The sequence below is a fragment of the Marmota flaviventris genome, chromosome 8, assembly GCF_047511675.1.
Source record: "Marmota flaviventris isolate mMarFla1 chromosome 8, mMarFla1.hap1, whole genome shotgun sequence".
NCBI classification, from domain to species: Eukaryota; Metazoa; Chordata; class Mammalia; order Rodentia; family Sciuridae; genus Marmota; species Marmota flaviventris.
Window position 1 is genome coordinate 85,976,417 of NC_092505.1, and position 23,310 is coordinate 85,999,726.

Sequence of the window (23,310 nt, forward strand, 5' to 3'; positions counted from 1 at the left end):
AAATAATACGAGAAAACTTCCCAGACTTGAAGAATGAGACAGAATCCCAAATCCTAGAAGCCTACAGGACGCCGAATGTGCAAAATCATAAGAGATCCACACCTAGACACATTATAATGAAGATGCCCAACATACAGAATAAGGAGAGAATTTTAAAAGCTACAAGAGAAAGGAAGCAGATTACATTTAGGGGTAAGCCAATCAGGATAACAGCTGATCTTTCAACACAGACTCTGAAAGCTAGAAGATCCTGGAATAACATATTTCAAACACTGAAAGAAAATGGGTTCCAACCAAGAATTGTGTATCCAGCGAAATTAAGCTTCAGGATGGAAGATGAAATTAAAACCTTCCACGATAAACAAAAGTTTAAAGAATTCGCAGCTAGAAAACCATCTCTTCAAAACATCCTCGCCAAAGCATTACAGGAAGAGGAAATGGAAAATAACAATGAAAACCAACAGTGGGAGGTAGGACAGTAAAGGGGGGAAAATAATCAAAGAGGAAAACAAACCATGTCTAGTAACAGAAATAAACAAATATGGCTGGAAGAACAACCCATATCTCAATAATAACCCTAAATGTTAATGGCTTAAACTCACCAATTAAGAGACACAGGCTAGTAGAATGGATCACAAAACAAGACCCAACAATATGCTGCCTACAGGAGACGCATTTGATAGGAAAAGACATACATAGGCTGAAGGTGAAAGGTTGGGAAAAATCATATCACTCGTATGGACTTCGGAAACAAGCAGGAGTGTCCATACTCATATCAAATAAAATAGATTTCAAGCCAAAGTTAATCAAAAGGGATAAAGAGGAACACTACATACTGCTTAAGGGAACCATACACCAACAATACATAACAATCATAAATATTTATGCCCCAAACAATGGTGCAGCTATGTTCGTCAAACAAACTCTTCTCAAGTTCAAGAGTCTAATAGACCACCATACCATAATCATGGGAGACTTCAACACACCTCTCTCGCCACTGGACAGATCTTCCAAACAAAAGTTGAATAAGGAAACCATAGAACTCAATAACACTATTAATAACCTAGACCTAATTGACATATATAGAGTATACCACCCAACATCAAGCAGTTACACTTTTTTCTCAGCAGCACATGGATCCTTCTCAAAAATAGATCATATATTATGTCACAGGGCAACTCTTAGACAATATAAAGGAGTAGAGATAATACCATGCATCTTATCTGATCATAATGGAATGAAACTGAAAATCAACGATAAAAGAAGGAAGGAAAAAGCATACATCACTTGGAGAATGAACAATAGGTTACTGAATGATCAATGGGTTATAGAAGACATCAAGGAGGAAATTAAAAAATTCTTAGAGATAAATGAAAACACAGACACAACATATCGGAATCTATGGGACACATTGAAAGCAGTTCTAAGAGGAAAATTCATTGCTCGGAGTTCATTCCTTAAAAAAAGAAAAAACCAACAAATAAATGATCTCATACTTCATCTCAAAATCCTTGAAAAAGAAGAGCAAAACAACAGCAAAAGAAGTAGAAGGCAAGAAATAATTAAAATCAGAGCTGAAATTAATGAAATCGAAACAAAAGAAACAATTGAAAAAATTGACAAAACTAAAAGTTGGTTCTTTGAAAAAGTAAACAAAATCGACAGACCCTTAGCGATGCTAGCGAAGAGAAGAAGAGAGAGAACTCAAATTACTAGCATACGGGATGAAAAAGGCAATATCACAACAGACACTTCAGAAATACAGAAGATAATCAAAAACTATTTTGAATCCTTATACTCCAATAAATTAGAAGATAGTGAAGGCATAGATAAATTTCTTAAGTCATATGATCTGCCCAGATTGAGTCAGGAGGATATAGAAAACCTAAACAGACCAATATCAATTGAGGAAATAGAAGAAACCATAAAAAGACTACCAACTAAGAAAAGCCCAGGACCGGATGGGTATATAGCAGAATTTTACAAAACCTTTAAAGAAGAACTAATACCAATTCTTTTCAAGCTACTTCAGGAAATAGAAAAGGAGGGAGAACTTCCAAATTCATTCTATGAGGCCAACATCACCCTGATACCTAAACCAGACAAAGACACTTCAAAGAAAGAAAACTACAGACCAATATCTCTAATGAACCTAGATGCAAAAATCCTCAATAAAATTCTGGCGAATCGGATACAAAAACATATCAAAAAAATTGTGCACCATGATCAAGTAGGATTCATCCCTGGGATGCAAGGCTGGTTCAATATACGGAAATCAATAAATGTTATTCACCACATCAATAGACTTAAAAATAAGAACCATATGATCATCTCGATAGATGCGGAAAAAGCATTCGACAAAGTACAGCATCCCTTTATGTTCAAAACTCTAGAAAAACTAGGGATAACAGGAACATACCTCAATATTGTAAAAGCAATCTATGATAAGCCTCAGGCTAGCATCATTCTGAATGGAGAAAAACTGAAGGCATTCCCTCTAAAATCTGGAACAAGACAGGGATGCCCTCTCTCACCACTTCTGTTCAACATAGTTCTCGAAACACTGGCCAGAGCAATTAGACAGACGAAAGAAATTAAAGGCATAAAAATAGGAAAAGAAGAACTTAAATTATCACTATTTGCAGATGATATGATTCTATACCTAGCAGACCCAAAAGGCTCTACAAAGAAACTATTAGAGCTAATAAATGAATTCATCAAAGTGGCAGGATATAAAATCAACATGCATAAATCAAAGGCATTCCTGTATATCAGCGACAAATCCTCTGAAATGGAAATGAGGACAACCACTCCATTCAAAATATCTTCAAAACAATAAAATACTTGGGAATCAACCTAACAAAAGAGGTGAAAGACTTATACAATGAAAACTACAGAACCCTAAAGAGAGAAATAGAAGAAGATCTTAGAAGATGGAAAAATATACCCTGTTCATGGATAGGCAGAACTAACATCATCAAAATGGCGATATTACCAAAAGTTCTCTATAGGTTTAATGCAATGCCAATCAAAATCCCAACGGCATTTCTTGTAGAAATAGAAAAAGCAATCATGAAATTCATATGGAAAAATAAAAGACCCAGAATAGCAAAAACAATGCTAAGCAGGAAGTGTGAATCAGGCGGTATAGCGATACCAGACTTCAAACTATACTACAGAGCAATAGTAACAAAAACAGCATGGTACTGGTACCAAAACAGGCGGGTGGACCAATGGTACAGAATAGAGGACACAGAAACCAATCCACAAATCTACAACTATCTTATATTTGATAAAGGGGCTAAAAGCATGCAATGGAGGAAGGATAGCATCTTCAACAAATGGTGCTGGGAAAACTGGAAATCCGTATGCAACAAAATGAAACTGAATCCCTTTCTCTCGCCATGCACAAAAGTTAATTCAAAATGGATCAAGGAGCTTGATATCAAATCAGAGATGCGCCGTCTGATAGAAGAAAAAGTTGGCTACGATCTACATTCGGTGGGGTCGGGCTCCAAATTCCTCAATAGGACACCCATAGCACAAAAGTTAATAACTAGAATCAACAAATGGGACTCACTCAAACTAAAAAGTTTTTTCTCAGCAAAAGAAACAATAAGAGAGGTAAATAGGGAGCCTACACCCTGGGAACAAATCTTTACTCCTCACACTTCAGATAGAGCCCTAATATCCAGAGTATATAAAGAACTCAAAAAATTAGACAATAAGAGAACAAACAACCCAATCAACAAATGGGCCAAGGACCTGAACAGACACTTCTCAGAGGAGGACATGCAGTCAATTAACAAGTACATGAAAAAATGCTCACCATCTCTAGCTGTCAGAGAAATGCAAATCAAAACCACCCTAAGATACCATCTCACTCCAGTAAGATTGGCAGCCATTAGGAAGTCAAACAACAACAAGTGCTGGCCAGGATGTGGGGAAAAGGGTACACTTGTACATTGCTGGTGGGACTGCAGATCGGTGCAGCCAATTTGGAAAGCAGTATGGAGATTTCTTGGAAAGCTGGGAATGGAGCCACCATTTGACCCAGCTATTCCCCTTCTTGGTCTATTCCCTAAAGACCTAAAAAGAGCATGCTACAGGGACACTGCTACATCGATGTTCATAGCAGCACAGTTCACAATAGCAAGACTGTGGAACCAACCTAGATGCCCTTCAATAGACGAATGGATAAAAAAAATGTGGCATTTATACACAATGGAGTATTACTCTGCATTAAAAAATGACAAAATCATAGAATTTACAGGGAAATGGATGGCATTAGAGCAGATTATGCTAAGTGAAGCTAGCCAATCCCTAAAAAACAAATGCCAAATGTCTTCTTTGATATAAGGAGAGTAACTAAGATCAGAGTAGGGAGGAAGAGCAGGAGAAGAAGATTAACATTTAACAGGGATGAGAGGTGGGAGGGAAAGGGAGAGAGAAGGGAAATTGCATGGTAATGGAAGGAGACCCTCAGGGTTATACAGTGGAGGGGGTAGAGAGAGAGGAGGGGAGGGGAGGGGAGAGGTGGGGAGGGGGGAGGGTGGAGGATGGGAAAGGCAGCGGAGCACAATAGACACTAGTATGGCAATATGTAAATCAATGGATGTGTAACTGATGTGATTCTGCAATCTGTGTATGGGGTGAAGGTGGGAGTTCATAACCCACTTGAATCAAAGTGTGGAATATGATATGTCAAGAAATTTGTAATGTTTTGAACAACCCACAATAAAAAATTAAAAAAGAAAAACACTCCTGGGATCAACTTCCAGTACCAAAAATAAATAAATAAATAAAAATAAAAGGAAAAACAAAGAAAGAAATGGCAACAGATATCTCTTGCAGTCCTTTTGGATATATATCCCTTGAAAAAGGATTACTAGATCATTTTTGAAAAACCTCCATACTGTTTTTCATAGAGACTATACCAATTTACATTTCCAACCCTACATAAGGATTTACTTTTCTCCACATCCTTGCCCATGCTTGTCTTCCCTGTTTTTGGTAATAGATAACCTAACATGTGTGAGGCAATATCTCATTGTGATTTGATTTGCATTTCTTTGATAACTAGTTATGCTGGACCTTTCCATATACTTGTTGATGCTTTGTGTTCTTTGGAGAAAAGTCTATTCAGATCTTTTACCCATGTTTTAAATCTGATTTGTGTGTGTGCATGCACTATTGAATTGTGGAAGCCCTTTATATGTTTTGGATAGTAGCCCTCTATCGATAGTATGTTAGTCAGCCTTTTATCATTTTGCCAAAATACTTGAGAAAAATAAAGGAAATTATTTTTTAAGAATTTATCTCATTTTATTTAATTAGCTAATTTACTTATTTGCAGTGCTGGGGTTTGAACCTGAGACCTCTGTGCATACCAGAAACATACTTTACCACTGAACTACACCTCTAGGCTGGAAAGATTTATTTTGGCTCATAGCAACAGAGATTTCAGTCCATGTTTGCTTGGCCCTGTTGCTTGGGGGCTATGGCAACACAGTATATCATGGCAGGAATACAAGGTAGAGGAGTCCTTTTCACTTCATGGAAGCTGGTAAGCAATAAAGGAAAGGAAAGAACTTAGGTACCAATATCCCCTTAAGGGCATGTCCTCAAAATCCTAAATTCCTTACACGAGGCCCCACATACCAAAGGTTCTACCTCTTCCAACAGTACCACAGGCTGGTAACCAAGCCTTTAACACTTAGGCCTTTGGAAGCATTTAAAACCCAAACTATAGCCATCAGATATATGTTTTCAATTTTTTTTTAGCTGAATAAGGTTCAGTGGCCAAATATGGAAGCAACATTAAATTCTTATCAATGGATGAATGAATAAAGAAAATGTGGTATATACATATACAATGTTATTCAGTCTTTAAAAGGGAGAAAATCCTGCCATTTGTGACTACATAAATGAATCTGGAGAACACTATGCTAAGTGAATAAAGGCAGAAACAGAAGGACAAATAAATGATCTCATGTATTGGAGGAATCTAAGATAGTCAAATTCAAAGAAACAGAACAATGCTTGTCAGAAACTAGGATGAGGGAAAATCAACTATTGGTTAGAGGATTCAAAGTTTCAGTTATGCAGGATGAACAAGTCCTAGAAATCTGTACAGCCTCATAGTTAATAACACTCTACTGCACACTTAAAAATTTTCTAAGAGTATAGATCTTAACATTAAGTGATTTGAAATAAGGAAATAGGCAGGAGGAGACTTCTAGAAGGAATGGATATATTTTTGACATTGTTATAATTGTTTCATGGGTGTTTACTTACCTCCAAACTCATCCATTTGTCTATATTAAACCTTTAGTGTTTTTTAATATGTTAATCACACATCAATAAACTGGTTTTTAAGAAATTATGCAGAATATAAATAGCTAAAAACAGTATTATAGGACAAATTTGAAGTTTTTAATATGTCAAAGTTTGCTATTCAAAAATATCGCTATTTTATCTATAGTGAATCAGTGCTTGACATGTCTCAGGGCTGATCTCAATATCCTACATCATAACCCTGAGTTTGATAACAGTTGGATGAGAACATGATTTCCAAACACATATACCTACTGGAGTCAGGCCTGCATGAACAAAAGTAAACCATCTCTCAATCTTTCCCCCTTTCACTTTTGAAAAAGTCATGGGACTTTTTTTTTTTTTTTTTAAGAAAAAGCAAGAAAGCCTGTGTGACATTGAATAGCAACTGATCCTCATCTTCAGCATTGGCAGATCAATGGCAACTATGGCTAACTGTAGAGGAAAGTCATTTCTACTGGCAGCCATCACTCTGTTCCAGCCAATTAAGACCACGCTGGAATAGAGGTATAGTCTCACACCCATTCATCTCTATCTTACAATTTCATATCCTAATATAAATCACATGTTATCCAAGACAGAAGTCACATAAAGGTATATTGGCCATATTGTTCATATTTCTAGACAGTCCTTAGTTTCAATGTGATATTCTTTTTCAACATTACAAACTATGAAAATGTTTTAGAGAATCCAAAATTTCAGTGTAGAAGCTTCCTCTAACAGGTGGCTATCAAAACTAGAAAATACATACAAGTACTGTATCTAGCTAGGTACTCCAAAAATGAAGTTATCTCATTTTTTAAAAAATCTAATCCAGTTGCAGAGAAACTTATCCCCTTTCCTTGTTAAGTTGTGTTGTGATATGTGAACTGACCAGTGCCCAGTTATTATGTAAGATGGAGTTCATAGAAGTTAGATTCTGCAACTCCTCTGAAGGGACTAAATAGTTTACAACACAAGAAGATAACACTGTGCAATAACACAAATAATATTTTGGCCTTCTAAGTTCTCCTCTCAGATCCCCTCACTCTCTCCCTAGGCTTCTTTCCATAGCTTTTCCCTGTCTTTCTGGCACATATTTGGAGTATCCCATAGGGGTGACTTCATGCCATCTTCATTTTGATAAAAGTCACTATTTCTATATCTGCATTTCAACCCTCCCACCGGTCTCAGAGGAAGTGGTTTCTGTGCTTTCATCTAAAGATCATGTTCCTTATTTACCCTGAGCACTGCTCTAAGAGTCACCTCCCACTCTGAAATGGAAGGTTTTCCCTTCTGCATTTAGTGGATGCCCAGGGTTTCCTGGCTTTCCAACAAAAGTAAACAATGTTTCCTTTATCCTGTCTTTCCTTCTAGTTGCCATTCAATCGCTCCTTTCTTTTCTTCTCATCTTTTTATCTTCTAGTCACTAAATTTCTACCTCTTGCTTCCCTCCGACTCTGCTTATGGATTTAATGATGGAAATGGGTCACCTTCACTGAAAACTTGATTTGCAAAATGTTTTCATAAATATCATCCTTTAGGACCTCACAATAATTCTATGAAATGAGTAGGACAAAAATTATCCCCATTTTGTAAAAAAAAGAAACTAAACTTCTAGGAAATGATTTATCAAGGTAAATACAGCTACTAAATAGCCCAGGAAATTAAACTGAATCCACTGAGTCCTTATCCAGTGGCAGGCCTCTGTTCTACAACTCTGAGGATATCAGCTCTAATACTACTGGTGGCCTCCTTGCCAAAGCCAGGGATAATTTTCTTAGGCCTTTGACCCCTTTCTTTTTCTTTTGTCTTTTAACACTATACTAACTAAACCTCAAAATCCTTGAAATGTTCTCTATTCTTCTCCTCTCTTCCCTCAACTTTGCTATTACTGCAATTTGGGGGTTGTTTTTCTAGTTTGTCATATTGTTTCTCTTTTCGGTACCCCTTTTCTTCCCTCCCTGATACAGAGATATTCTAACATTCAGTTTTATGATTTAGCTGTCTTCCCACCTTTTTCTTTTTTTCCCTTCCTTCCCTCCTTCTTTCCTCTCTTTCCTGTTTAGATTACCTTCTTTTTAAGTCCAAGACTTTACATAAATGACTCCATTATCTTTATCTAAATTAGAATTTTGAAGCAGTTTAAATCTTGCCCATTATTTGTTCTCCTAGACCATAGTTCAGCAAGTTCCATAATCCTCTGTCTAAAACGTCTTATGTCTGCTCTTTCTTTTCACCCTCCTTACTACCATCCATTTCTGAGGGCTCATCAACTTCTCAAGATTGGATCATGCTCTCTACAAATTTTCAGCTCCCTAGTCAGCCTTCTGAATAGTGGCCATTTCCCATCATTCATCAGGCACACTGATGTCAAATATTCCCCTAAATATGAGCCTTCCTTAGTGGCACTGTCTCCTCAAGAACATTCATTTAGCCAAGCATGATCTGAACCTTACTATATAAGACATTTTATGGTTTAGGTATGAAGTGTTCCCCAAAGCTTATGTATAAGACAAAGAAAGAAGGTTCAGAGGCAAATGATTAGATTATGAGATTTAACCTAATCAGTGGATTAATCCACTAATCCACTGATATGATTAGCTGGGTGATAACTGTAGGCAGGTAGGGTGTAGCTAGAGGAAGTAGGTCACTAGGGACATGCCTTTAGGGTATATACTTTGTTCTGGGTGAGCAGCTCTCTCTTTCTGCTTCCTCTTGATATGTCCTGAGCTGCTTTCCGCCACCATGCCCTTCCACCAGAGTGTTCTGTCTCACCTCAGACCCACAACTATAGAATTGGTTGAACCACTAAAACTTTGATCCAAAATAAACTTTTCTTCCTCTAAATTGTTCTTGTCAGGTATTTCGGACACAGCAACAAAAAGTTGACTAAAACAAGGTTCACATGAACTTATAGGGAGTGTATGAACTCCACTGCTTGGATTGGCGCAAGGTGATAAAGCTGCTACTATTAAGAGTTATAGGGGACTGGGGTTGTGGCTCAGTGGTAGAGCACTCACCTAGTATGCGTGAGGCCCTGGGTTTCATCCTCAGCACCATATATAAATAAATAAACAAACAAACAAACAAATAAATGTATCCAATTACAACTAAAAAATTAATATCTTTTTTTTTAAAAAAAAAGAGTTATAAGGTGCTTCCTAAATGTGGCTGGAGGAACTGCTTTGATATACCAGTTGGAGGTGAGAACAAAGGAGTGGTAAGACTCTCAGGGATCAGGACAAAGCCTTCATACAAAGGTAAGTTAATCAACTGCAGGGTTTTGTGTGACTGCATCAGATTGACAACTCTGGGCCAGAACTGGGTTAGTTGAAGCAATAACACTGAGCTGATCCCTGTCCTCCTGAGGACCTGCTTCCCTGCCTCTCTCACATTGCTGAATGTTGAAGGGGAACATGGTTATTACCTTGACTCGGGTGCCCATGTGTCTCAGACCTGCTCTTGATCAGGAATATTAAGAAGTTTAGGGTTCTTAGAGTTTAGGATACATGTAGTGAGCGACTGTGGTAAATATTTAACAATTGGGTCTCCAGAGAAAACAAAACAAAACAAAAAGCTCTAATTTATTTACATTTCTGGTTTCCAGAATGTAAATACTCCCACTATATCAAGCTACCAAAATGACATTACTAAACATGGATTCAGAAAGAGATGGGCAATTTGGAAAGAGAGTTGGCAATCACAATAAGAGAATGAACCAGGGAAGAGGTTATAAAGATTATTTGAAACCAGGTCATGGTGTACCTAGTATGCCAAGTTTTAAAGCGTAGACTTTAACTGGACATGGTGGTGCCTGCCTATAATTCCAGCAACTTGGGAAGCTGAGACAGGAGGATCACAAGTTCAAGGCTAGCCTCAGCAATTCAGTGAGACCCTGTCTAAAATTAAAAAATAAAACGAGTTAAAGAAGTAGTTCAGTGGTAAACCGCACCTGAGTTCAATCCTCAGTACCAAAATAAATTAATTAATTTAATTAAATATAGACTTTATTCCATGGCAAAGGAAAGCTGCAAAAGTTCTTAACAGTTGAAAAATGCTTACATTTGAATTTTAGAAAAAGTCTCATTAACTTTCATATGGTTCTAGACTCATTCATTCCCTTTTTAAAATTCTTATCAAAGCATACTCGCACAATATTTTCAAACTATGTCAAGTAAAGGGGTACTATAATAATCACAAAAACTTCTAATAAAACATCTAACTTTTAAAAAATATTGCAGGGAAATAAGTTAAAAAATTACAAAAATATAAAATTTTAATAAGCATATTTAAAGTACTAATAGTAAGTAATTTCACCTGATATGACATTTCAGTTACCAGATTGAAAATATTTTTATAAAGGGTTATAATAAGTGTTAGCAATGACATGGGAAACGAGAATTTTCATATACTGCTGACAAAACTGGAACTGCTAAAAATTTCTGAAGGGATATATATATATATATATATATATATATATATATATATATATTCTATATATATAAAAATTGACAAGTGGGCATTGTCTCAGGATTTATATCTCTGGGAATTACAAAACTCAAAGTCATTCATTGCAGAATTATTTATAATAGCAAAAAGAAACTGAAAATAACCTATATAGGTAGGTGATTGGCTTAATTATATTTGCTACCTCCATATATCAGATTATGATCAGTAGAAACTATAAAATAATTATATTTATTGACCTATTGAGATGTTTTTAAACATTTTTAAGGAAAGAATTAGGCTATAGTTTTGATGCTTACAACCATCACAACATACTGACCCCTATTTAAATTTGCTAGGCTTTAATTTACTTACCTGAATAGTGAGAATAATATTACCTATCTTGTGGGCTTACTGTTGAGGGTTTAATTGAAGTCATGCATGAAAGAACTTAGTTTAATCTCTAACCCATGGAGTTAATAAGTGCTAGCTATTAATGACAATAAAAATTTTAACACCACAACCAGGAGCTCAACTGCCACCCCCAATTCAATTGTGTTTATTTTCCACTATGTTCAAACCCATACTTTCTTTCTTATTTCAACTATCTCCCAAATATGTTATACTTACTCTGTATGTCATATGTCATGTGTCTGTTCCTGCTGTTGGCCTCCCTGAAATCAGGTGATGAGACCTATCCAAGTCATGCTGGGTCACAAAAGCCTAGCTCAGGTCCCTTGTCTAATCACTCTAACCCGTTCTGACCTTCTATTACATCACACTCTTTAGCACCAATGAGACAATTAATGTGTCATTATTCTAGTTCCTTCTTTGCAGCAAGTTCTAAAAAAGCAAGAATGAATGTTAGAGTGTTTGATCCCAGAACCCCTTCTGTCATCTCTAATCCCAACATGACAGAATTTAGATATTTTTCATACATTTGCTTCATTAGGTACTTACTCATGGAACTATACTAATAAAAAAAAAATCTCACAATTTACCTAAGTTGCCCAGCCAGAAATAGGAGATAAATCACAACACTAAAATCAAGATAATTAAAATAGCATGCAAAATGCAAACCCAAGCAATGCAAATTTTATTATTGTTATTGGTGTGTAATATTACTATACAATATTAATAATTTTTATATTTAAGAATTGTGATAGTTTTTAATTGCATATCTCCTTTGTACCAAGCACCGTGCCAAGTGATTTGTAAATAAAACTCTTACAAGCCCTGGTATTAATAGAAATAGTGCATCTTCTAAAAATAGAAAATTAGAAAGGTTAAGAATTTGCTTTATAGAGCTCAGAATCAAATCCAGTTTGGTATGACTCCAAAATATAATGTTTTTCTGGGTATCTCCCTTCCTCCCATGTCTTTGTAAAAAAATTGAGATTCAGGACCAGTATGCCTATTTCTTAAATATTTCAATCAAAACTACCTATCTCGCTAAAATGTACCTTTGTAAACATTAGGCTTACCAAACAACACTGTTTCTCTTAGTAAATTTTGTACAATAATATCAGAAGGATATTATTTTCAGGAATCTTTAAAGGTGGTCCCACATCCTGGGTATGATTACCATGAAGTTGGGGATATCTATAATTATTGAAGCCATTAAGTTTCAGCCAAGTCTTTTATGGTCAAGGACATGAGGAAAAGTATGAGTCAATGCTTTAGAAAAAGTTTATTATCCCCTTGTGAATAAGATGGTGAAATCAGAAATACCATTACTACAACTATCCCTAGAGCTTTTGTTCTATGCATGTATGTACAATTTTACTCAGGTATTTCGGCCTTAGGCACTGAACTGTAAACAAAAGCACAGCAGTTCAGAAGCAGGGGCTCCAAGGATTTCCTGAGTACCTCCCTTTATGATGTGTCATCATTTCCCCTAAGACTCACAACACTAAGCCACTGAGACTCACATCCTAAGCCACTCCTGGACCACTCAGTTAGATTCTCAGACTGAGTAACCGAGTGGGACACACTACAAAACTTTTGCTTTCTCTACGTGAGAAGGTCTGTTAAGAGTCCCATATCTCTGAGAACCAGAAATAACTATAAACAGACACAACCTGCATTTATTAATTAGTAAATCCAAACTATATAACTAAATACAAGATGGAATTTCTTTACTCGGAAATGTAAATTTCTTCATTCTATTTGCTTTGTACTTCCAAGAGGTTTTTGATGTAGCAACGAAATGTTTAATAATAAATATTTTAGGAGAAAGCAGTTTTTCCTAAAATGTGGATATTAGTTTTACATAATACTAACTTTTCTCAAGTTTTTAAAACTCAGAGAAGTCCTTCCTGCATAATTTTTATTATTTGGGCAAATTTTATAATGAATATGATAATATTAACTATTTTTCTATAGGCATAATAAGAGACCATACAATTCATTTTCATGCAGTTAAAATTCATTAGAGATTGGCATTTTAAGACTTAAAATCTTTTCTGAAAATAACCTTTGTAAAAATCCAAATGCATTCCCTCCCCCTTCAACAAATGTTGGCTTTTGTTATTTTTTTTATAGGCTGCATATTGAATTTCCCAGGCTGTGTTTCTGAACAGCAATCTACTGAAAAAAGTGCAATTATTTTTTTTCACTCAAACATGCATTTGAGAGAAATGAGTAGATCAGATAAAGAGCTGAGATGCTATTCAACTCAACCTTGAGTCACTCTCTGTCTCTTTAAAAAAAAAAAAAAAGGGTGGCAAAATCAATACAAACCAATAATAACTTCACATTTGTGGAAGCAACATGAATGGCTCTCCAAAATATTGAGACACATCCAAGTACATTTTCCTAGAGCTGATATTTATCAGAAGTCATTTGCCCTCAAGCAGATGCTCCCTTTCATTGTGCTCCTGTCACAAATGACTAAGATTTATGACAGACAATTACAGCATCTGCAGTTAGCAGCCTTATAATCAGCACCATTATTTAACGATTGGTGCAATAAACTGACTCCTGTTACTGTTTATCAGATATCAGTCAGTTCTGGCCATTTTCTTCAGCTCCCAAATCACAGTATGGTGCAGCCACTGCCTTTTAATGGCTAGGCAGAAGCAGGAGCATTTTCACATTTTTTACAGACTGCCGAGGGAAAGAAAAAAGCAGCCAATTACATGTATATATGCTGCCCTCTCATTTGAGATGCTGGTGTATGTAACTATCTCTATACAGTTCTAAACCTCTTGAGTGTGTGTGGTGGGGAGCTTTTGCTGTGGAGAAGAGCATTTATATTTAAAAATGAGAATAAATTTTTAAAAAATCCTCCTGTCTTTATTATTTTTTAAAAATCCTCTATTTAAATTTCCATGTCTTTTCTGGATATAAAATGTTACTCTATAGGTCCACTGTTTTCTCTTCTCAGGGTGGTTTCAGCTTGCTTTCCATAGCCAGAATGGCAGCTATTGTCCCTGGGAAATAGTTGTCAAGGAGCAGATTTTTCTTCCAAAGTCTGTGAGGTTTTACTAGAGCGATGGACACAACAGAATTAAGTTCTCCATCAGCCAAAAAATATACATATAAAAGTCGCCACGGGTATATGCTTAAAAGTCACTTATATATTATGGAATTCTATACTTCCAAATATACAAACACGTAGAAGTACATACACTATTTAAGGTTCTTCACAGAAAACACTGCCATTTATATACCAAACATGGGCAGAAGGCAAAAATTCAGAGGCATTACCTTCTTTACCTGGAAGGGTAAGACTTGCAAGGAATATGGGAAACGCTACAAAAATGTAAATTTTCAGTTAAAATAAAAAGCTTAAGCAATGCTTCTTCTCTAGAGGTCTGAGCGTTAAATACTAGCCTAATGACTTAAAGAACACAAAATACAATGCCAGATCTTTCTGACTCCTGTTTTTGTTAATTTTTTTCATAATGAAGCAAGCTAATTTCCTCATTCATATCAATAAGCATTTCACCCAACAACTTCCATTTTGCATATTTGATAATACTGTATATGCCCAGATGGAAATTTTGATGAAGCTGACTTTGTAATGCAAAGGTCTATGGTTTTTTGTTTTGTTTGTTTTGGTACCAGGGATCAAACTCAGGGGAACTCAACTACTGAGCCACATCCTCAGCTCTAATTTGTATTTAGAGACAGGGTCTCTACAGAGTTTCTTAGTGCCTCACTGTTGCTGAGGCTGGCTTTGAACTCACAATCCTCCTGCCTCAGCCTCCAGAGCTGCTGGGATTACAGCGATGTGCCACCGTGCCCCGCAAAGGTCTGTGTTTTATTCACGAAGCCACATGCTTCTCTCAAGGAAGGCATGACACAGGAGAACAGACTAGTGTGTTCTTTTAACTTAACAAAACAAAATTCACTTTCTGGAAACACACACACACACACACACACACCCCACACAAGGGACTTCATCCAGTTAACATGTAAAGTTGGTTATTTTCTAAGTTGAAACTTATGCAAAGACTTCACAGACCTTCACAAATTGGACCTCCAAACACCACCTGAGGCTTCCTGAGAAGAATGGTAAGACAGGGTTCTCAGATTCTCATGTTAGGATAGTGTTAGGTATCATTTCGTGCTACCTCTCATTTGAAAGAGAAAGAGAGAGGTGAGAGTCAGGAAGTGAGTTTCAGCAGAGCTCAGGTCTGGATATTAGCACAGCTCTGACTAGAACCTGACTCGGTGGCCCAGTTGCATACCAGGGGGCCCAGCTGCTGTCTGCTAAGCATGCTTTTTGGTTTGTTAAGACAAACCTCAGTCTGGCTATTCTGTGGCCAGTTCTCCTCCTGAACACTGCTCTGTGTTCCAGGAAACAACACTTCTTGTTAATTTGCAAGACACTTACTTCACTGATTCAATCACTAGGTCTGGAGTCAAAATAGTACAACTATGTAGTCCTACAAATAAAAAAAAAAATGCTTATTCTACCCAAAGTTAACTTAAACTGTTGATGTTTAAATGTTCTAATATATAGTTTGGTATCTTGTATACATTTTGGAGTTCAGGGTTTTTTAAATTTATTTTGCATAAATAATTGCAAAGTCACACCAAACTATTTTATTTTGTCAATTTGAAAGCATCAAATAATTCACAAGTTTTGTAGACTCAGGAAGAAGCCAGAACCAACCTTTCTTTGTTGGTGACGTACAGAAATATATTACTGCATACATAGGTCTTTCATTCCATTTTAGTAAGATTGGTCAAGTACTTTGGCTGCATCAAAGAAATTGGCATATTTTCTACCTGTGTTCTGCCCTTTTCTGCAGGTTTAGAAGGAAAAATTACCCAACTCACAGCAAGTTACTGCCTTTGGATGCCAATACAAAGCCATCGGCACTGCAGGCTGTTAGCAGGTGTTCCTAAGAAGTCTGATCTGGGTTCACACTTCGTGAGTGTACATGCAGGTGGGGTCTCCGTAACACACCTTGACACCAAGCCCCAGTGCATAACTGGTGGCCACAATGAGCTCCAACAGATATAACTGCTTCTTAGCAAAAATAAAAGAGTACCAGGAGGAAAATCTTCTTCAGAAACCTCTCTGAGTCCATTTGGGGCAGAAGATGAGAAGAGATATGCCTGGAGAAAGTAAAGAACTGAAAGTATGCCAATAATTCATGGTTGGTGACATGGATAGCAGAGCAGGAGCTAGGAATCCAGACTCCCAACTCAGCCAGAGCTGGCCTTGAATACAGCTTTGTAAGGCTGTCAGAATTCTTAACGTCTCTGAGTTCATCCATCTACAAGGTAAGAGGGGAATTGGATAACATTCAAAGCAATGATGCTAGAAGGTTACTACTGTTACAACTATTGCTATTATTTATACATTTGTACCTAGAATTTCAGACTGACTTCCTTTATTAGTTAAAACTGGAATGCTAAAATTAGGTTCAATAAATATGCTCTTGAACTTAACTGCATACAATTCTCACATTAATACTAGCAAAAGTCATCCATTAGTCACTCCATTTAAATTATATATAATATAATGTATGTATGTTATATGTTATGTATAACATATGATATATATTTACACATATATACATATACAACCATGTGCTGTGTAATGATTTTTCAGTGGTGAACCACATTTATAACTATGATTCCATAGATTATAATGATACTGAAAAAGGACTATTGCCTATGACGTCACAGTCCAACGCACTACTCATACATTCATAGTGAGTTTGGTATGAACACACCTACTGTGTTGACATCCATGCAACTAAACACAACTACACACTGCTGGATAATTTCAATAAATGACTATGTTACTAGTTTACGTATTTACTATACTACGGTTTTTATTATTATTTGAGAGTAGTCTTTCTATACATAAAAAAAAATATTTACTGTACAACAGTATGCCACGTTAGGCCACCAATAGCCTCACACATCTCATGTTTACTGCATCTCCTGATTGCATGACAGACCTGTAGCACCTGGGTTTCTGTAAGAACACTCTAATGTCTGCACAATAATGTTTACCCTGCCTGAGGCTGCTTTCTTTATGCAATAATTAGATAATAGTAATACCTGTTGTTTGGAGGAATTAAATACATATGTTAAGTGATCACTGCAGAGATGGCATGTACTAAACACTTCTGAAATATTTTCTCTATAAGGAGCTCCCAGCTTTGCTTTTATCACTGTTTTGGGAAAGTGTGAAATGTCTGATAATGTATCTTCCGCCTACTATTGAAAAGTGTCTTCAATGGCAGAAAGTCTATTATGATTAGAAATAGGTAACTTTTATGGGAAAGTTTTAGAAATTATGTGAAAATCTATCATTTTTCTCTAACAGTAACTATATATATATATAGTTATATATATAGTTATATATAAAATATATAAATATATTTTTAAATGAGCCTGGAAATCAATTCCATTAGTCCAATTCCACTGCAGGTATTGGCCAAGCATCAGCCTTCACAGTAACAGTGGTGGTAATCACTCTGGTGCCAAAAGGTAATAATTTTTCCATATATTGCTTAGCTAAATATAAAGTAGGGTCTTTACAAAAAGCATTTTAAACCTCATCACTGCTCTTTATCCAATATTCCTCGGTGTTATATCGCGTTAGGGCCTACTTCCAAGGACTAATTTCCTACACGCAATGATACTTTCACAACTCCAATTTAGGAAAGACCATGGAGAGTTACTCTTCCTGTAAAATGAAGGCCACAAATAGAATAGATTATTTTTGTTTCATAGCTGAAAATTACTCAGTGATCCTTGGGTCTGTTTTTAAGACAAACATGGCTAGCCCTGTAAGTAAGAATTTAAATATTCCCCATGTCTTCAACAAGCAATATAAAACTTTGCCTAAAAACAAACACAAGTGCATTCTGCTGTCATATGTAACTAATTAGAGCAAATTTAAAAATATGCTTACATTTTTTTAAAGAAAGAAAGAACACTTTAAATTGTAAAGAGAAGTTCATTTTACAAAGCGTTTTTACTTCTATTGAGTTTTGCAAGATCCTGGTGGGGTAGATGGAGAAGGAATTCTTCTACCCATTACTAAGGGAGAAAAACTGTGTCTTAGAGAGCTCCTAGGGCCACACACCTGAAGTACACTAGAATTTAAATAGTTTCCTCCAAAGACTATGTATGAAATTATCATATGGCCCAGCTATTCTTTGGTATTCATCCTAAAGAATTAAAGTCATCATATTGCATTGATACATGCATACCCATGTTTATAGCAACACAATTTACAAGAGCCAAACTATGGCCCAGCCTAGATATCCGTCAACAGATTAATGGATAAAGAAAAGGTGTTATATATACACAATGGAGTTTTATTCAGCCATAAAGAAAAATGAAATCATGTCATTTCCAGGAAAATGGATGGAACATCAGACCATTATGTTAAGCAACATAAGTCAAACTCAAGAGGTCAAGGGCCATATGTTTTCTCTCATATGTAGAAGCTAGAGAATAAAAAAGAAAAGAAAGGTGCAGATCTCATGAAAATCAGGAAGATCAGTACAGGAGTGATACTGGTCAAATCATATTGTTATATTGTGTGCATGTATGAATATGTAATGACAAATTCCATCACTATATTTAACTATAATGTACCTATAAAAATGTGAGGAAATTTTTTAATATACATTTTTTAGTTATACATGGGACAATATCTTTATTGTATTTATTTATTTTTATGTGGTGCTGAGGATCGAACCCAGGGTCTCACACGTGCGAGGTGAGCGCTCTACCGCTGAGCCACAACCCCAGCCCCCATGAGGAAAATTTTTAAAAATAGTTTCCATCAGTTTTTTCCCCACTATATATCCTACACATGATTTTTTTTTCCACTGGCCACACTAAGTAGACTTGGTGTGAAAAATCTGAGTTTTGGAGCTATCCATGTCCTTTATTACTAGCAGTATGAACGAGGGCAAGTAACTGATGATACAGACCAATAGTAAGAGTGTCAAACATGGAGCCAACACTACCAGGATATAAATTCCAGCCCCCAGTCGCTAGGCTGTGGGATTGTGGATGGTTTCCCTTGCTTCCTGTGTTCTGTTCTATAGTGAGGAAAACTACAACTTCATGGGGCTAAAGGAAGGGCTTAACACAATGCTGAGTATTGAAGTGCTCTGTGTCAAGGGCATGTATTAGTCAGCTCTTCGTTGCTATGACCAAAATACCTGACAAGAACAACTTCAAGGACAAGATTTATTTGGGCTTATGGTTTCACAGATTCAGTCCATGGTTAGCTGGCTCCAGAAGAACACATCGTGGTGGAAGTGAGTGGTGACTCGTGGCAGCCAGTAAGCAAGCAGAGGTAGAGAGAAAGGAAGGGGCCATGGACAGATATAGTTCTTAAGACCCCCAGGAACCCACCTACTCCAGTCACACCCCCACTGGTCTATGTTACCACTCAGTGGTTCATTCGAATTATTAATCCATCTAATGATTCATCCACTGATAAGAGTATAGCGTTCGTACTCCAATCTTTTCACCTATGGACAGCGTTGTGTTGCCTGAGCTTTTGGGGAAACATTCCAGATCTAAATTGTAACAGCATAGTATAATGCTTGGTACACTGAGAGGGCTTAAGAAATTTTTGTTATTATTAATAAAAATCGTACTAAAATGCCTACTTCCCAAGGTTGATTATTAATATCTGTGATATTAACAACATAGCACATTAAATGAGTGTATCAGTAAATTGCTGTGCCAAGCTTAAGAATCTTTGTATCATGTCACTGCTATCAGCAGAAGACTAGCTTATTTCATCTGATTTTTGTTCAGCCTTCAATGGAGAGCCCTACCTTGATCTAGGTATTTGCATTTCTAATGTTACTAAGTGTTTTGTTTTATTTCTTAAATGGACAGAATATATACAAAAGCTTTGATCCCCCCGTACACTTATGCAATCTACTTTTTCTCCTCTGTTTGGGCAAATCCACCCTCTAAGAAGCCAGAAGGAGGACAATTTGGATACACCTACTCGAACCAGAAGGGCAGTGGAAAGATTAAGAGTTGCCCTGTCAATTCAGGAGAAATTAAGGCAAATTACAAAGAAGTCTATAGAGACACTCACCTCTACTTAGTAATTCCTCTAGCCCAACCTTGAAGCATCCATGGTCCCCAAGGTATTTCAGATTCCCTATTTGGAAGACCCTCCACTAATCCAAACACGATGGAAGGAAATCTATAGCATTACATCTGCTACCTGGCATTCCTCTTGTGCTCTAGTTACCCAACTTCATTTTTCACAGGAGCAGGGTTAACAAATTTTTTGAAATCTACTCAGTCAAGCTCAATTCTACTAAGGCCAATTCTGCTGTTAAGAAAAGCTTAACTCCTTTACTTGTTACTCAAATTTAATATTAACATTAAGGTTAACCTTAATCATAATACTAAGAGTTATATTTTTCTATACAGTTCACAAAGTTCTTTTACTCATTTCCCTGTAATCCTGTACAGAGACATAGAAGAAGCACCAACATTTGCAGTTTAAAAATGAGAAAACTGAGGCTAAGGAGGTTACAGAGGCCAAGGAGGCAGCCAAAGGGGAGTTAAGTGATTTGGACTGTACTGGGCACCAGATGGGTTGTCCAATAGACAACATTTATTTAAAAGAAAACACAATAAAAGTAAGCCAGTGGAAACTTGGAGTACCACACACAGGGGCAGCTGGGTATAGCAATAATGATTATTAGAAGACAAAACTTCAAGAATGATGAAAAGAAAATTGAAAATAGAAAGTTTCAAATGACTGCAAACAACTGCTATGGAGAGCCTGGGGTTGAAGGTGCTGCCCCTGTGAACGCCAGGATGTGGCCAACTATCCCTAGACCCAAGTTCTCCATTGAGCCATCACAGTGAACCTGGGTCAGCCCACCCAGAATCCTTCACTGCAGCCTTAGAGACAGTTCCTGCAGACATGGTAATGATCATCCACTGGCAGTTCTCTCACACAGGAAGCCTTGAAATTTTTTTCCAATACACAATTTAAAAATTCAATAACATGTACTAGCATTCTCTATCTCTCTCCCTTGCGAAGGAGAGAAAAGATCAAAACAAGATTAGCAACAAGTTAGTGTGATGCTGTTTTGAGTGAACCATCACTTGCTTTTGTGAAAAGTGAAAGCTTTTGATAATTTACCATGTAATCTACTTTCCTATATTGAGTTTTAAAAATAGTGGGCCGCAAGGCATAATAAATAGTATATACCACCTTCTCATGTCTAAGATGAAAGGAAGGAAAGAAGGGAGAGAATTCAGTCAATTATTCAACTATCTTTCCTCATTCATGGTGGCACATCCTCAACCAATTAATATGCAATTACATTCACATCAACAGAGATGCCCAAGGGAAAATGCATCTGATGAATTTATCAAATTAACCCTTCTGTCTCCAAGCTGTCAAAAAAAGAAGCATATGGAATAAAATGAGAAGAAAACTTGAAAAGATTTTATAGTTGCACTTCCTGAGCTCCAAGTAATATCTAGAGGATGGGAGAAAGAATAGAAACTCAAAGAAAGATAAGAAGCCAAAGGTTGCTGCGGGTATTCTGAAAGCAGGTTGGAGTAAGATCTGCCATATTCCACAAAATGTGGCAGAAATTAGATTGCAATTTTGTCAGGAAATTCCTTTAACTCCTTAACAGGGTTCTGCAATTTTACCTAGTTGTACCTAGAATAAAGGATTGTCAGAACATTTTGTGCTGACGTATATATCAATTTTATTCACTGCAGGCTCTGGGTAATTTTGGATCTCAAATGTACCTTGCAAGAAGTTCATAAAACACAGGAAAAAAATTTCTTCATAGATTCTTAGAATATCTCTTGCCTAGACTAACCCCTTTGTTATTTATCAAACATATTGAAGTGCTTATCAGGTATGGTTCCAGATACCTTGTAAATATTAATTATAAATGTCAATTCACTTAATCCTTACAACTACCCTCTGAGGCAGGGGCAGAGAGGCACAGGGAGGTTACTTTGCCTAAGTTTATAGAAGTGGCCATTGGTTTCAGCATCTTTGTGTCTGACCTGTAAACTATGCTGTCTCTATTTGAGTTTCTCTCTTTCTGAAGATCCTGCTTCTGGCTGCCATTCTTTAGTCAAACTCTTTGAAAGGAAACCCACGCTCAACACTTCTGCTTCTCTGCCAGCTCTTCATTCCACAAACTTCTGTCAATCTGCGTCCCCACCCTGTCGTCTTGCTTCTCTCCTAACATTGGTCTTTTGAAGGACCTCTTATGATAGAAAACAGCCTTATCTCTGGTGCATCTATTTCTTACTTTCATCTCCTTTTATACCTTTTTCCTCCTGGATTCCTGTTAGCTGGCTCTCCATATTCCTATTGTATTTATTCCTCTGTTTCTTCCTGGATGACCCTTCTCAAAACCCAGCCTTGCTTCATTACCCTCCCCTACCCCCACTTCTTCCTTCCCTCCTCTTCTCATTTTTTACTCTAGTTTCTGGGACCTAGTTGACCTCAAAATCTAACTTGTCAGTACCCTGAAAGTAGGTCCGTCTGTTTGGGGATAAACTTGAATTAATCAATCTCATGAGACTAATATATAATAAGAGAAGGAGAAAGTATTCATTTATAATAAAAAAGTAGATTGTCAAAGAGACTTTATCCATAGTATAACACACAGAGCTAAATTATAATCACTATGTCCGTTTGTTAATTTAGAATAAGCATTGTTATTAACAAAAAAGAATGGACATGGAATTCTCTAGTGAGTGCATTTTCCCCCCATAGACACTCCAGGTAGGAAGCTAAATTATAATCACAAGATTGTGAGGTCAGCATGGAATAAAAAAAGGGGGGGGGAATAATTACATGACTCAAATGTTTAACAGCATCCTGCTGAGATTTTCAGGTGTTTCTAGCTCTACAACTGGGCAATTCTGCCAAAAGCACCCAGGAAATTGAATAATTGGGGTCAGTCACTATCTCCCCTAAATGAATGAATGAATGAATGAATGAATGAAAGAATGCTGAACATATGCCTTGAGATCATTTATATTTTACCATTATGTTATAGTTCATTATATTATAGTTGTTTGCTG